Source organism: Pinus tabuliformis, chromosome 1_2 (genome assembly GCF_031772625.1).
Source record: "Pinus tabuliformis cultivar Carrire ecotype Pingquan chromosome 1_2, CPIR1, whole genome shotgun sequence".
In the NCBI taxonomy this organism is placed as follows: Eukaryota; Viridiplantae; Streptophyta; class Pinopsida; order Pinales; family Pinaceae; genus Pinus; species Pinus tabuliformis.
The window spans coordinates 16650365-16663295 of NC_142298.1; the positions used below are offsets into that span (position 1 = coordinate 16650365).

At 38.1% G+C, this 12931-nt stretch overlaps 1 pseudogene; it reads left to right on the top strand.

Moving 5' to 3' along the window:
• Positions 1-769: 769 nt before the first annotated feature.
• On the top strand, positions 770-5999 carry LOC149204088 (lysine-specific demethylase JMJ705-like; annotated as a pseudogene).
• The last annotated feature ends 6932 nt before the right edge of the window (positions 6000-12931 follow it).

Sequence of the window (12931 nt, forward strand, 5' to 3'; positions counted from 1 at the left end):
CCTTCCTTTACTTTGGATTAAGTAATTGAAGTTGTTTCTTTCATTTTCGCCTTATTTGGGATCATTGAGACAACCCTACCAATCATGCATTTCAAAACAACACAATGTATTAGTATTGTTATTCAATGAAATAATTAAGAGGTTTTTATTGTTATTCATTGTGTGAGACATAGAATTCAAAGTTGTGTAACCCTATTGAACAAGAGGTGGAATTAAGTGGCCTAGAGCACATTAACAAAGGTGCCATAGTAGCTCTTTATGTGCTATCCATTTGAAGGATACTCTCGAACAAATAAGACCTAAAAAGGTACAAATTCAAAAGCAAGCACAAGCTTGGCCTAATTATCTCTAACTCTACCAATGTTGATGGCTTAATCAAAATGCCTAGAAACCTGAGATCAAAAGTACATGTCCTAAGACTATCAAAGTTCGAGGTTGAGTTCAAAATGCTTATAAATCAAGATGGAGGGGAAGTGCAATATTTATCCTTCAAACTGTATTTCTAAGAAGCTCCTTGCATTGGGTAGATTTAGAAACGTAGTCTACGTCCAGGGTGAAACTGACCTATTCAGAGTAATTTGTGTTTCATGATATAAATAGAAAAAGGAAACGGTAGTTCGATCAAGTGGTTTTCTTCTAGATGTTTTGTTCTTTGGAATTTTTTCTCTGTTTTTATTTTTTAATTTTTTTTTGGGAATGGAAGGATGCTTTCTGAAGCCAACGGAAGTTTTGTAGTGGTTGTGGCAGCCTTCGGATTGATCTCTTAATTGTTTGTAAAGATTTGCAGGTTTCAAGTATTACCTAGTAAGGCCCTTTTCATTATGATATCAGTCCCTTTTAATTCACTCGCGCATATTTTTTTTCTTCTTTTCGGGTTCCATCTGATTGACCCAGAAAATAAAAACACAAAATCAAGTCGACTGATACAACATTAGCGTGACCTTTTTCATTTAGTTTTCAGGATGGCCTAACACTCTCGCTTCCCCTATTTCAGCTTGTGTAATTTTTCGTTTTCAGTTCTCCTGTAGGGTGTTCGATATAAAAGCAATGAATAATTAATGACGAGTAATGCAGACTAAAATAGGAGGTGCACTGTGTATTCGTGGTTCATTTTGGTTTTCAAGGATCTATTGAGGCTGTTGAGGTTACTTTTGAGTTAGTTGGTTCGCTTCTTCATATAAAGTTGCTGTTTACTCGGTTTTAGGATGGGAGAGGGGGAAATAGCCCCTTGGCTGAAGGGGTTGCCCTTAGCTCCAGAGTATCATCCCACAGAAGCTGAGTTCGCAGACCCAATTGGTTACATTTCAAAGATCAAGAGTGAAGCAAGTCAATATGGTATATGCAAGATTGTGCCTCCTCTGCCTAAGCCTCCAAAGAAACTTGTTATGTCGAACATTAACAGATCTTTAGTAGAGTCGCAGGATACTGCTCTAGCTAGCGTCCACGGCTCTTCTTCCTTCGCTGTTTCTCACAGCACGAACACCATGCCAACGACTTGCCCTGCTTCTCAGCTGGGTAATAATAAATATGAGAATTATCAGGTGAACAGTGGGGTTGATGGGGATGGTAAGGCGAAATTCACGACTCGTCATCAGCAAATAGGGTGGAATCCGAGGAAGTTAAGAGGACCCATGCAATATATTGTGCAGAAACTGGTGTGGCAAAGTGGGGAAAGCTACACCCTTGAACAATTCGAAGCCAAGGCGAGGACATTTTACCGGTCTCGTCTTGGCACAGCCAAGGAAGTTTCTCCTTTAGCAATTGAGACAATGTTTTGGAAGGCAGCTTCAGATAGGCCCATTTCGGTGGAGTATGCCAATGACATCCCTGGTACTGCTTTTGGTGAACCCAACGAAATTTTTACTTTTCCATCTCCTACCCATGGAAGGAAGGGAAAAATGGAGAGAGAGCTGCAGGCTGCTTTTAATAATCCAAATAAAGATGAAATCCATTGGACCATGCAAGAAACAAATCCCAAGGACAATAATAACACAGATTCTCAAAATACCTTTGCCTTGAATGATGATGGTACAGAGGATACTTATATTTGCAGGACCGGATCTCCTGAAATAGGTATGGATACTGATAATACAGAAGGTCTCATGCCTGTCAAGACAACATCAGCCAAGATGTATGACCATCAGGCAGACAGAATGACGACAAGGTCCAAACGTTTGGATGAAAATACTGACAGGGAAGTAGGGGGTGCTGGATGGAAACTCTCAAATAGTGCTTGGAATATGAGAATTGTTGCACGCTCACCCGGTTCTTTGATCTGTAACATGCCTGATGAGGTACCTGGGGTAACTTCTCCTATGGTTTACATTGGTATGTTGTTCAGTTGGTTTGCTTGGCATGTCGAGGACCATGAACTGCACAACTTAAACTACTTACACACGGGCTCTCCTAAGACCTGGTATGCTGTTCTGGGAGATGCAGCATTATCATTAGAGGAAGTTATACGTGTTCAGGGTTATGGGGAGCATACTAGTCCTCTTGAATTGGTCAGTTGCGTTTGCAATTTTGGGTGAGAAGACAACTCTGATGTCCCCAGAACTACTGCTTCAGGCAGGGATTCCTTGTTGCAGGTTGGTGCAGAATCCAGGGGAATTTGTTGTCACCTTTCCAAGGGCATATCATTTAGGATTTAGCCATGGTTTTAATTGTGGAGAGGCAGCCAATTTTGCAACTCCATCTTGGCTTAAGGTGGCTAAAGAAGTTGTTGTTCGCAGGGCTGCCATGAACTATCTTCCTATGCTGTCTCATTAGCAGTTGTTGTATATGATTGCTCTGTCTTTCCCTTCAAGGATACCTGCAAGCTTAGCCAATGAGCCTCGAAGTTCTAGGTTAAAAGACAAGAAGAGAGGTGAAGGGGAAATAGTTGTCAAGCAACATTTTGTAAATTCTATGATTGATAATAATCGCCTGCTTTCAGTTCTCCTTGAAAAGGAATCCACTTGCTATGTAGTTCTCTGGGATTCTGCTCATATTTCAAGTAATTGTCAATGTTTTCCACTATAACTCATGCAAAATGTGGTTTTGCATTTGGAGGAAGCTGCTTAGAAGCATTTCCAATTAACTCTTCAACAAATGGCAGTATAATGGTGGGTAAAAAAAAGGTCTATGTGCACCGAATATCCTGGAGACAAATGAGAATTTCGTATCTGATCCAATCAGAAGTGGCAATTTTTTTTTAGGTGACCATTGCCAACAGGGAAAACATCCTGACTTCAGTAGTGATAGGTTTACAGATGTTTGTTTCCAGGAAAATATTAGGGGAGGTCAGTCTCTGGATAGTGACTCCCCATCTGATGATTCCATGCATCTTGATTCAGGCACGTTGGCATGTGTTGCTTGTGGAGTTTTGGGCTTCCCATGTATGGCAATAATATAACTTTCTGAGGAAGCTGCAAAAAATCTCTTGCCTTCCGATTATAAATTTGTTGATGAACATTATGGAGTATCTGCTGTAGGTTGTACAAGACAAGATGTTGCCTCTTTTGGAGTTGCATTTACTGCCAACCAGAGCACAAGTTTAGAACCCTCAACCAAAGATGGTAAAGGAGATTTTAGCAAAAGAAAAATTCAGTACAGTAGGTCTGAATTTGCTGCAGATCAGTCAACAAAAGTTACAGAAATGGATAATGTTTCAGCAATTCAAAGGCCCATATTCAATGTCACAAATCATTCAACTCAGCTAAAGCTCAAATATGCACCGGCTTTGAAAATCTGCAGTGAAAAATCGCTGGAGAAATGCAAGGCAATATTGGAACCCATGGCTGAAGGTAATGGTGCAGTTTCTTGTTCTGAAAATGTTATCAATAGCAAAGGAGAGTATGATTTCCAGAATCATTCAAGCTCTCAATTTTCTTCATCTGCTAGTTTATCTCATAGAAGCACAAGTTCTCATGCAGCTCATAATAATAGATGGATTGTTAGGGATGCGACGTTGAACAAAGAATTGCTCCACAAATACCCTAATGATTTCTCCAACACTGACAATCAAAATGAGGCTTCTCAGAGTTCAACAAAATTCATGAACAGATCTGTGGCTAATGCATTGTCAGTCCCTATTCCTTCAGTAAAAGTGCTATCGGCACTGGATCTTTTGGCAGCCACTTACAATGATGCATCAGATTCTGATGAACTAGATGATATTGTCAAAAATGGTAAATGCCATCCTGCTCATGAAGAACAAGATGTTGCATTAGATAATGTTGACATTGCTGAAATTATGCCTTTGGCTGGGAACTATCATTCAAAGAGTGGTATTCTAAAAGAAAACTCTCACCTTTCTTCACCTGGTTCAGCTAGTAAAATTTTTGTGGAAGGGACTGACAAAGAAATTGTAAGAAGGGTGCATTTTTCTTCAGATAAGGTATCATCTATACATGCTGGGTAGAATGATTCTTTTTGTGACATTGTGAAGTAGAGTACAAGTTTCAAGAAAGGGTCTCCACTGTCTTCGAGCCTTTCTCCAAAAAGAAGGGTATCTGTTTCTGAATCTGTAACAGACATTCATGAGGGTCTCCATGTCATTGGCCATGAATTATTTTCACCAGAATCCAGTAACTTGATAGAGCAGTCAATTCTAACTCCACTCTGTAAGACTTCAGTCAAAGAGACTCCTGGGAGTGAAGCATTACCCAGTAATCAGTCTGGTGATGGAAAAATTGAATTTGGAGTGACTGCTGAAGATATTTCTGAGACTGATGAAGGCATTCCTAGTGTAACATTTTCCTCTATAAAGGAGTCCAAGAACTTGACAGTTTCCACAGTAGAGAGAAATATTTCTATATTAGATTCTGGCACGGTATCTAAATGCATCACTGGGTGTCTTGAGGTGTGCTCTGTTTTTGAAAAAAAGTGGTGGAGATCTCTCTACAAGCTATTATGAAAAGCCATCTAGTTATGACCAACATGCAGCCAAGAAAGTCCCTTTAGAAAATGATGTGGATGAGAACATTAGAGAAAATTTAGACATTGTTTCTATGCCTGTCATGACTAATTCTTCACATATAGATGTTCATCATAATAAACACACTTCTAAAATAGCAGAGGGCAATATGATACGGTCTGGGGCAGGACATGGTTTTCAAACAAATATTCCTGTTACATCAACGGGGAAGGGAAGAACATCTTCACTGTGGAAACCTTGCAAAGGCTTCATGAGACCACATGTATTTTTCCTGGAACATGCTCTTCAGGTAGAGGAGCAACTGCAAGCTCTGGGAGGTGCACATTTGCTGATTCTATGCCATGCAGACTATCCAAAAATAGAAAAGAGAGCAAGATTGCTTGCAAAAGAAATTGGTGTTGATTATTCATGGAAAGAGACTCCACTTAGAAATGCAGCAGAAGATGATCTGGAAATGATTCGAGTGGCTATTGAGGAACAAGATGATGCAGAATTGGGCAGAGACTGGACTGCACAACTTGGTGTGAGTTTGTGATATAGTGTAAAACTTAGCAGATCACCCCTTTATAGTAAGAAAATGCCTTACAATAAAGTTTTGGATGCACTATTTCGTAGTGAATCCTTTCACAATGCTTCTTCTTCTAGTGCTTTTGGTGGTTCAAATATTTCAAATCTTAAGTGGCAACTTATAAACTCACGTTCCTCCTATGTCTGAATGGGCATTGGGGATTCTAAAAAGAAAGCAAGCAAATAGAAGAAAATAACAGTTGCAGGAAAGTGGTGTGGGAGGGTTTGGATGGTTAACCAAGTTCATCCATATTTAGTAGGTCAAAGCATTTCACAGCAACCTGCTTTCTTAAGTAATCATATAGGACGCAGTGAAATCAGTGGATCTCGAGGATGTCCTAGGAAATCAACAACAGATTTAGACAGTAAATCTAAGTCCAAAATATGCACAAAAGAAACCTGTGATAAGCAGCTATGTATCGAGCCCAAAATTACAGTAAAGTTGGCTGTAGATAGAAGTTTGTCTAGGAAAAGAAAATGCAAATGGAAGAAGCAGTCATTGATAGTAAAATGAAGGTTCAAATTTTCGAGGACAGAATCTTAGACACTGCTGTGGAGGACCCCACGCATTTTTCTAGTTTACCAGATCCAAAGCCAGAGGACCCTTTTTGCGGAGCCTCTGTTGGGATGACTTCTTTTGAGGATATTTCTGTTTTGTCAAAGAGAAAACTGGATATAGAGCCAAGCTTGCATGTGACGGCAGGCAAGATTTCAAAACCGAGTTTGCTTGAGAATAGAGTCACTTGTAAGGTAGAGGGGGATTATCTTGAACAAGGAGATTTCAAAATGAGAAAAACACAGATGGCTGAGACACACATGGGCACTGATGGGCATGTTTCCCAAGATTGTAAGGTTAATTTGGACAGTAGTTTGCATTGTGTACACGGTGAAATTGAGACAGTTAAGACTGAATACAATGCAGACAAGAGTGGTAGTTTAGACCAGGTAAAGAGTGGTGATCTTTCATCTAGACAATTCGATTCAAAGGAAATGTCTGAGCAGTTGATGTTGTCCACATCTACAGGAATTAAATCATCGTTACAAGGTTCTTGTCAGATTGCATCTGTAGGTAAAATGAGAAGCAAAAGGAAGAAACTGGCTGCCCGTAATGATAGTTTTGAGGTTCTCCAAAATCCTGCAGAAAATAATGAAGGCAACAGTAACATTCCAAACTCTAACAAGCATGCTATTCCAGGTTCTGAAGCACAGGCATCCTATGAGCCTGATAGCTCCCAAGGACAGATCGACTTATGTTTCTTTGCAACTTCAGGTTAGTAATGTCTTGGTCTTCAAAGATTCAACTAGATTTGAAAAATCTCTAGTAGGTAGGCTTCAAGGTCCAGATTTTGAACCAAGGCTCTGATACCATGTGTAAGAGCCCTATCCTAGGGTCTAATTTCTGAAGAAATTAAATGCAATAAGAGGCAATAGTTTACTTACTTACAAGACTTTTAAACAAATAAAATTTTACCATTTACATTCTAATCAACATAACTTAAGGTGAATATTTAATTATAATAAAATTTACAAGAGTAATCTATGGAGGAATACCTGTACCGGTGGCTGGTGGAGATGCCCTTGTCTGGCTGCTCTTGCTGAATGCACCTCTTGACGGACCCAACTAGATTTACCTCCCAGCCAACTAGGAATAATCCCTAGTCCAGGAAACCTCCACAGGTTCCCTAGCCCTCCGAGCCCAAGTCCAACCAGATGTAGTGTGTGTGTCTAAGATGAATAATCCAGACCAAGATGAACAATATTTCCCTCCTCTCAACAACCCAAGAAACCTCCACATGTTATCCAAAAACACAACAAATCCTAAAATCACAACCAACCCCACAATCATAAGCAAGACCCAACATCCCCTTTTCTCCCTTCCCCTTTCCCTTTTATACCCTCCCTCCCTTCTCCATCTCAACCATCCCTCATTAATGTCATTAACTTCTCATCCATCCTTATAGTTGACTTCTCTTCTCCCAAGTAAAGCTGGGAGTACATTTGGAAATGTGACATGAATATAAAATTGGGAAATTAATGGGAGAGGACCATGTCTTCTCCCCAGTAAATCTGAAAGTACATTTAAGAGTGTGATATATATATATATATATATATTGATAATTAAATGGACAACACTATGTCTTCTCCCAAGTAAGTGTGAGAGTACATTGGGGAATGTGAGATGAATATATATATATATATATATATATATATATATATTGATAATGAGTTGGAGAGGACCATATCCTACCTAAGATTCAATTTGAGAAGGTAAGTTGGGAATTTGAATAATATAAATCATGAATTTTATATTGGACCCCTTCCTATTTATTCTCATGATGGAAGGTTTAGGAAATGCGATCAAATCAGCCAAGGTAGAAGGCAAAGTCTAGGGTCTCAAGCTCACCCTGAATGGAGATGTCTTGATTCATCAACAATTTGTGGATGACACTATGCTACATGGTATACCCACGGTCAAGGAAGCTAAAGCTTTCAAACAAATCCTGAATGACTTTGCCATAGCTGCTGGAACAGAGGTAAGCCTTGCCAAATCCAAGATTTTCTTTTTTAATACTGACATTGCTATTCAGAGAAACCTCACCAGAATTCTTGGCTTCCAAAGAGAACAGCTACCCTCCAAATATCTGGGAATACCTCTAATGGACAAACCTCTGAGCAAGGAAGTTTGGGAACCAGTAATCAATAAACTCCAGGACAAAGTCAGGAGATGGACAAGCAGATCTTTGAATGTAGCAGGAAGGCTAGTGCTAACAAAAGTTGTCCTACAAACTGTTCCCATCTTCATGTTATCAGCTCTTCCTACTCCTAAAGGAGTTTTGCAACTCATCTGGAATATCCAAAGGGACTTTCTCTGGGGAAAAGGGGAAGAGAAAAAGAAATGGCCTTTGGTTGCATGGGATAAGATATGTAAACCTAAGACCCAGGGAGGTCTGGGAATTCATGACCCTGAAACCCTAAGCAAAGTTTTAGGTACGAAACTATGGTGGAGATGGCTAAAGGAATCGGTAACCCCGTGGGCCAAGATCTGGAAATAGAAGTATGCAAATAATTGGCAAGAAAGAGATCACATTCGAATGTCTGGACTCATCAAGGGTTTCCACATCTGGAACAATGCCTGGGAAAATAGAGCAATTGTACATAAGCATAGTTTCTGGGAGGTCAGAGATGGTAACCTAGCTTGGTTTTGGGAGGACAACTGGCAGCAGGAACTTAACCTGATAATAGAAGAACTAGATGATCTCAAGAATGACACTGATAGTAAAGGTCTACTAAGGCTAAGTGATTTCTGGGATCAGGGGAGGAACAAAGGTAAATGGAGAACATGGAAGGATTTGGTATACAGTGAAGAGACCCCTTTGAAGGCCCAGGCTGATGCTCTTGCTGAGATACTGAAACAAAGAAAGATTTTGACATCAACATTATTTGACCAACTGAGATGGGGAAGAAACAACGAAGGCAACTTCAACCTCAAAGAAGCCAAGAGAGTGACTCTTGGGCTTGACTTTCCTAACCCTGATAAGGTATGGAAGGAACTATGGCAGAGCCCGCATTGGATGAAAATCAAATTGTTCATGTGGTTGGTGCAACATAAAAAAATCCTGACTTGGGAAAACCTTCGGAAAAGAGGTGTAGTCGGTCCATCTAGAGGCCATTTATGTTAATCACAAGAAGAAACTATGGATCACCTACTCAACCTCTACCAATTCACCTCTTCTTTGTGGAATTGGGTGGCTTCAATCTTCAAACAAATGGATAAGGACAACTTCAGTATCACTGACACTTTGAAGAATTGGAGGAAAAACTTCTCAAATAATGAAATAATCAACAAATCTTGTGCTCTGGTTCCAGGCTTTTTAATCTGGAATTTCTGGAAAGAGCGCAACAATAGGATTTTCAAGAACAAAATTGGCTCATCCCAGAGCATCATAACTAATATCATTAGACATCTCAAAGAGATTGTGGGAACGCTCACAAAAAACCCCCAGAGAACCCACCTCAAGGCCAGGATGCACAAATACTACTACATTTGGGTCTACAACTATCTTTCCCCCAGGGAATAAGCAAGACTGTAAGGCATACAATAATGGAGAAGGATTTCTAGCAACCTCCTCCCTCTGGTTTTTTGGAATTTAATATAGATGGTGCCTCTAAAGGAAATCCTGGGGCAGCTGGTTATGGCGGAGTCATAAGAGATGAGCAGGGTAACATAAAAATTATCTTTCATAGTCATTTGGGGAAAGCAAATAAAAATATGGCGGAGCTCATGGCCTTAAAGCAATGCTTAGAAATCATGATGGAAACAAATTACATAATGCCATCATTGAGGCTGACTCTGAATTGATAATTAATTCAATTAAGAAGATATGCAATGGTACAGCACCAGAAAGAGTGTCGAAACACTGGAGGTTACTTCAGGTCTACCAATGCATACAATCACACCTAAGAACACTGATAACCCTCAATTTTGTTCATGTGCGAAGAATAGCTAACAAATTAGCTAATCGTCTTGCGAATGAAGGATTACTCTATTCAATAAACAACCGAAGATATGACTGGATGATGATGCCAGCAGGGAAATTGCGTGAAGACTATCAAAATCAAGCCATCGAAGATAGGGAGCACTTTCAAGTTATGAGAAATAAGAAGAGAGAAGACCAATGGAATCAGTAGGTAGTGGACCAAGCCTAGGGAAGGAGCAAGTGATAGAATGCAGGCAAGTTGGTAGGCGGCAAAATTGTACATTTCGGGCAAAATTATGCACATAGGATACCTTTTCAAATGGACCCGAAAGATTATAGAGCGAAACCTATTTACTCTTCGGGTCTGGAAGAAACTGTAAAGAGTGTGCATGTCGACGAGATCGACAAGTATTTATTTCATCCCATGGATTTCGGGAGGTAAACAACACGATAGTTAACTCTCATTTCGGACCCGAAATTTTATTGTATGGTGGCTTAGTAATACTTCGGGTCCATAAGTCAGGCTAATGCGTGAGCAAGTTGGAGTCATTGCTTTATAGCTCCCCCATCTTATGGATTTCGGGCGGAGAATTTGATCAAATGTTAATTCTTCAATCGGAACCGAAATTGTTTAGTGTGGTGGCTTATAATTATCTTCAGGTCCATATGTAGGAATATAATACGAACAAGGTTTCGTCCCGAAATCATTCATGGACGTTGGATCATAGAGGGCGGAATCGAACGGTCTTCAAGTTTGAAAGATATTCGAAGGTTAATGATGTGCATGGGTTATGTTACGGGCCTTCGGATATTTGGGCCCGCCTTCATGGGCTTCTGGTTTTCTGTGGTTGGAGAGGGGATTCTCTCATCTTCTCCTTCTAGTTCGTTAAGCAAGTCTCAGTTCGTTGGATTTACAAAGCAACACCCTGAGGGCAAACAATTATTGAGTGTCATTTTGTATTCTTTGCACTCTTTTCACTCTTTGGAATTAGGTTCGGGATTCTGATATCCCAGTTGTCTGTTGTAGTTTTTCAGAACTGATACTGCCGTGCTCGACTTTGTCAAAGCAGTGTACAATATGTATTTTGTTTAGATTAATGAAAATTACCACTCTCACTTGATCAAAAAAAGAATTGAGTAATTGGATACTTTTAATGGTGTACAAAGATTTTGGGAATTTAATTTGGGAAAAAAAGAGATGATTTTAGAGGTGTACAATAGTTTTTGGTTTATTATCTAAGGGAATTATTATTTTAATGTATATAGTAAAATGAAGGTTATTTATAAGTATTATTTATAGGCTTAGTCTAACTTATAAATGAAATGACCTTTTCATTTCTGGTTAATTTTAACCAAAATCAGATAGGAATTTTTAAAAAATTAGTTTAAGTTCTTTAATTTGTAGAATTCTATTTTCCCAAAGAGGGTTTTCAGAGTGCTGAATTCATTTATGCATTCAAAAATGCATTTTAAGCAACAAAATATCACATTCTTTCTTAAAACTGTTTTTTGTGATTCTGTTTTCGTCTATAAGTTAGATTACATAAAACAAAATTATAGTATAAAAAAATTGAATTGTTATATTTTAATGTGATATGTATATTATAATTTTCTTTTATCTAAAATATTGCTCATAAATTTATTAATAAAAAATATATATAATAAAAAAAGTTGAATTTAAAAAATATTTATCTAACATCTAACATGTATACATCCATCATATATATGTTATATTTTAATATGATATGTATATTACCATTTCTTTTATCTAAAATATTGTTCGTAAATTTATTAATAAAAACAAAATTATAATATAAAAAAAATGAATTTAAAAAATATTTATCTAACTTCTAACATCTAACGCCTCTTAGTGCAATTAACTTGTAAATAGGTTTTGTTACGATACCATGGGCTAATACCATGGCTTATCAATACCACATGGCAAATAACCATTACTCATTTCACAATACAATATTAAAATATAAATTATATTAGACCTTACATATATCATTGATTACATAGAGTGGCAATTATTAATCATATGGATGGAGACATCTAACGCCTCTTAGTGCAATTAACTTGTAAATAGGTTTTGTTACAATACCATGAACTAATACCATGGCTTATCAATACCACATGCCCAAGAACCATTGCTCATTTCACAATACAATATTAAAATATAAATTATATTAGACCTTACATATATCATTGATTACATAGAGTGGCAATTATTAATCATATGGATGGAGACATCTAATGCCTCCTAGTGCAATTAACTTGTAAATAGGTTTTGTTACAATACCATGGGCTAATACCATGGCTTATCAATACCACATGCCCAAGAACCATTACTCATTTCACAATACAATATTAAAATATAAATTATATTAGACCTTAAATATATTATTGATTACATAGAGTGGCAATTATTAATCATATGGATGGAGACATCTAACGCCTCTTAGTGCAATTAACTTGTAAATAGGTTTTGTTACAATACCATGAACTAATACCATGGCTTATCAATACCATATGTCCAAGAACCATTACTCATTTCACAATACAATATTAAAATATAAATTATATTAGACCTTACATATATCATTGATTACATAGAGTGACAATTATTAATCATATGGATGGAGGGGAGCGAGAGAGAGGGGGGAGGGAAGGAGAGAGGGAGGGAGACAGTGACATAGCTGGAAGGCAGAGAGAGAAAGAGTGACCGGGAGGAGAGAGAGAGGGGGAGAGAGGAAGAGAGAGAAAGAGAAAAAGAGGAAGAAATATGGAATTAGAAAGTCTACACCTTATAAATCACTTAGTAACCCTTTAATATCAAAAAATAAAATTCAATTACACATGATTAAACCTAATTCTAATTCTCTTGAGAAAGCCAAATATTCTAACCAACTAGACTACCCAGGAACTATAATTCATTTGTGGATGGACATTGATCCGAAAATATTAC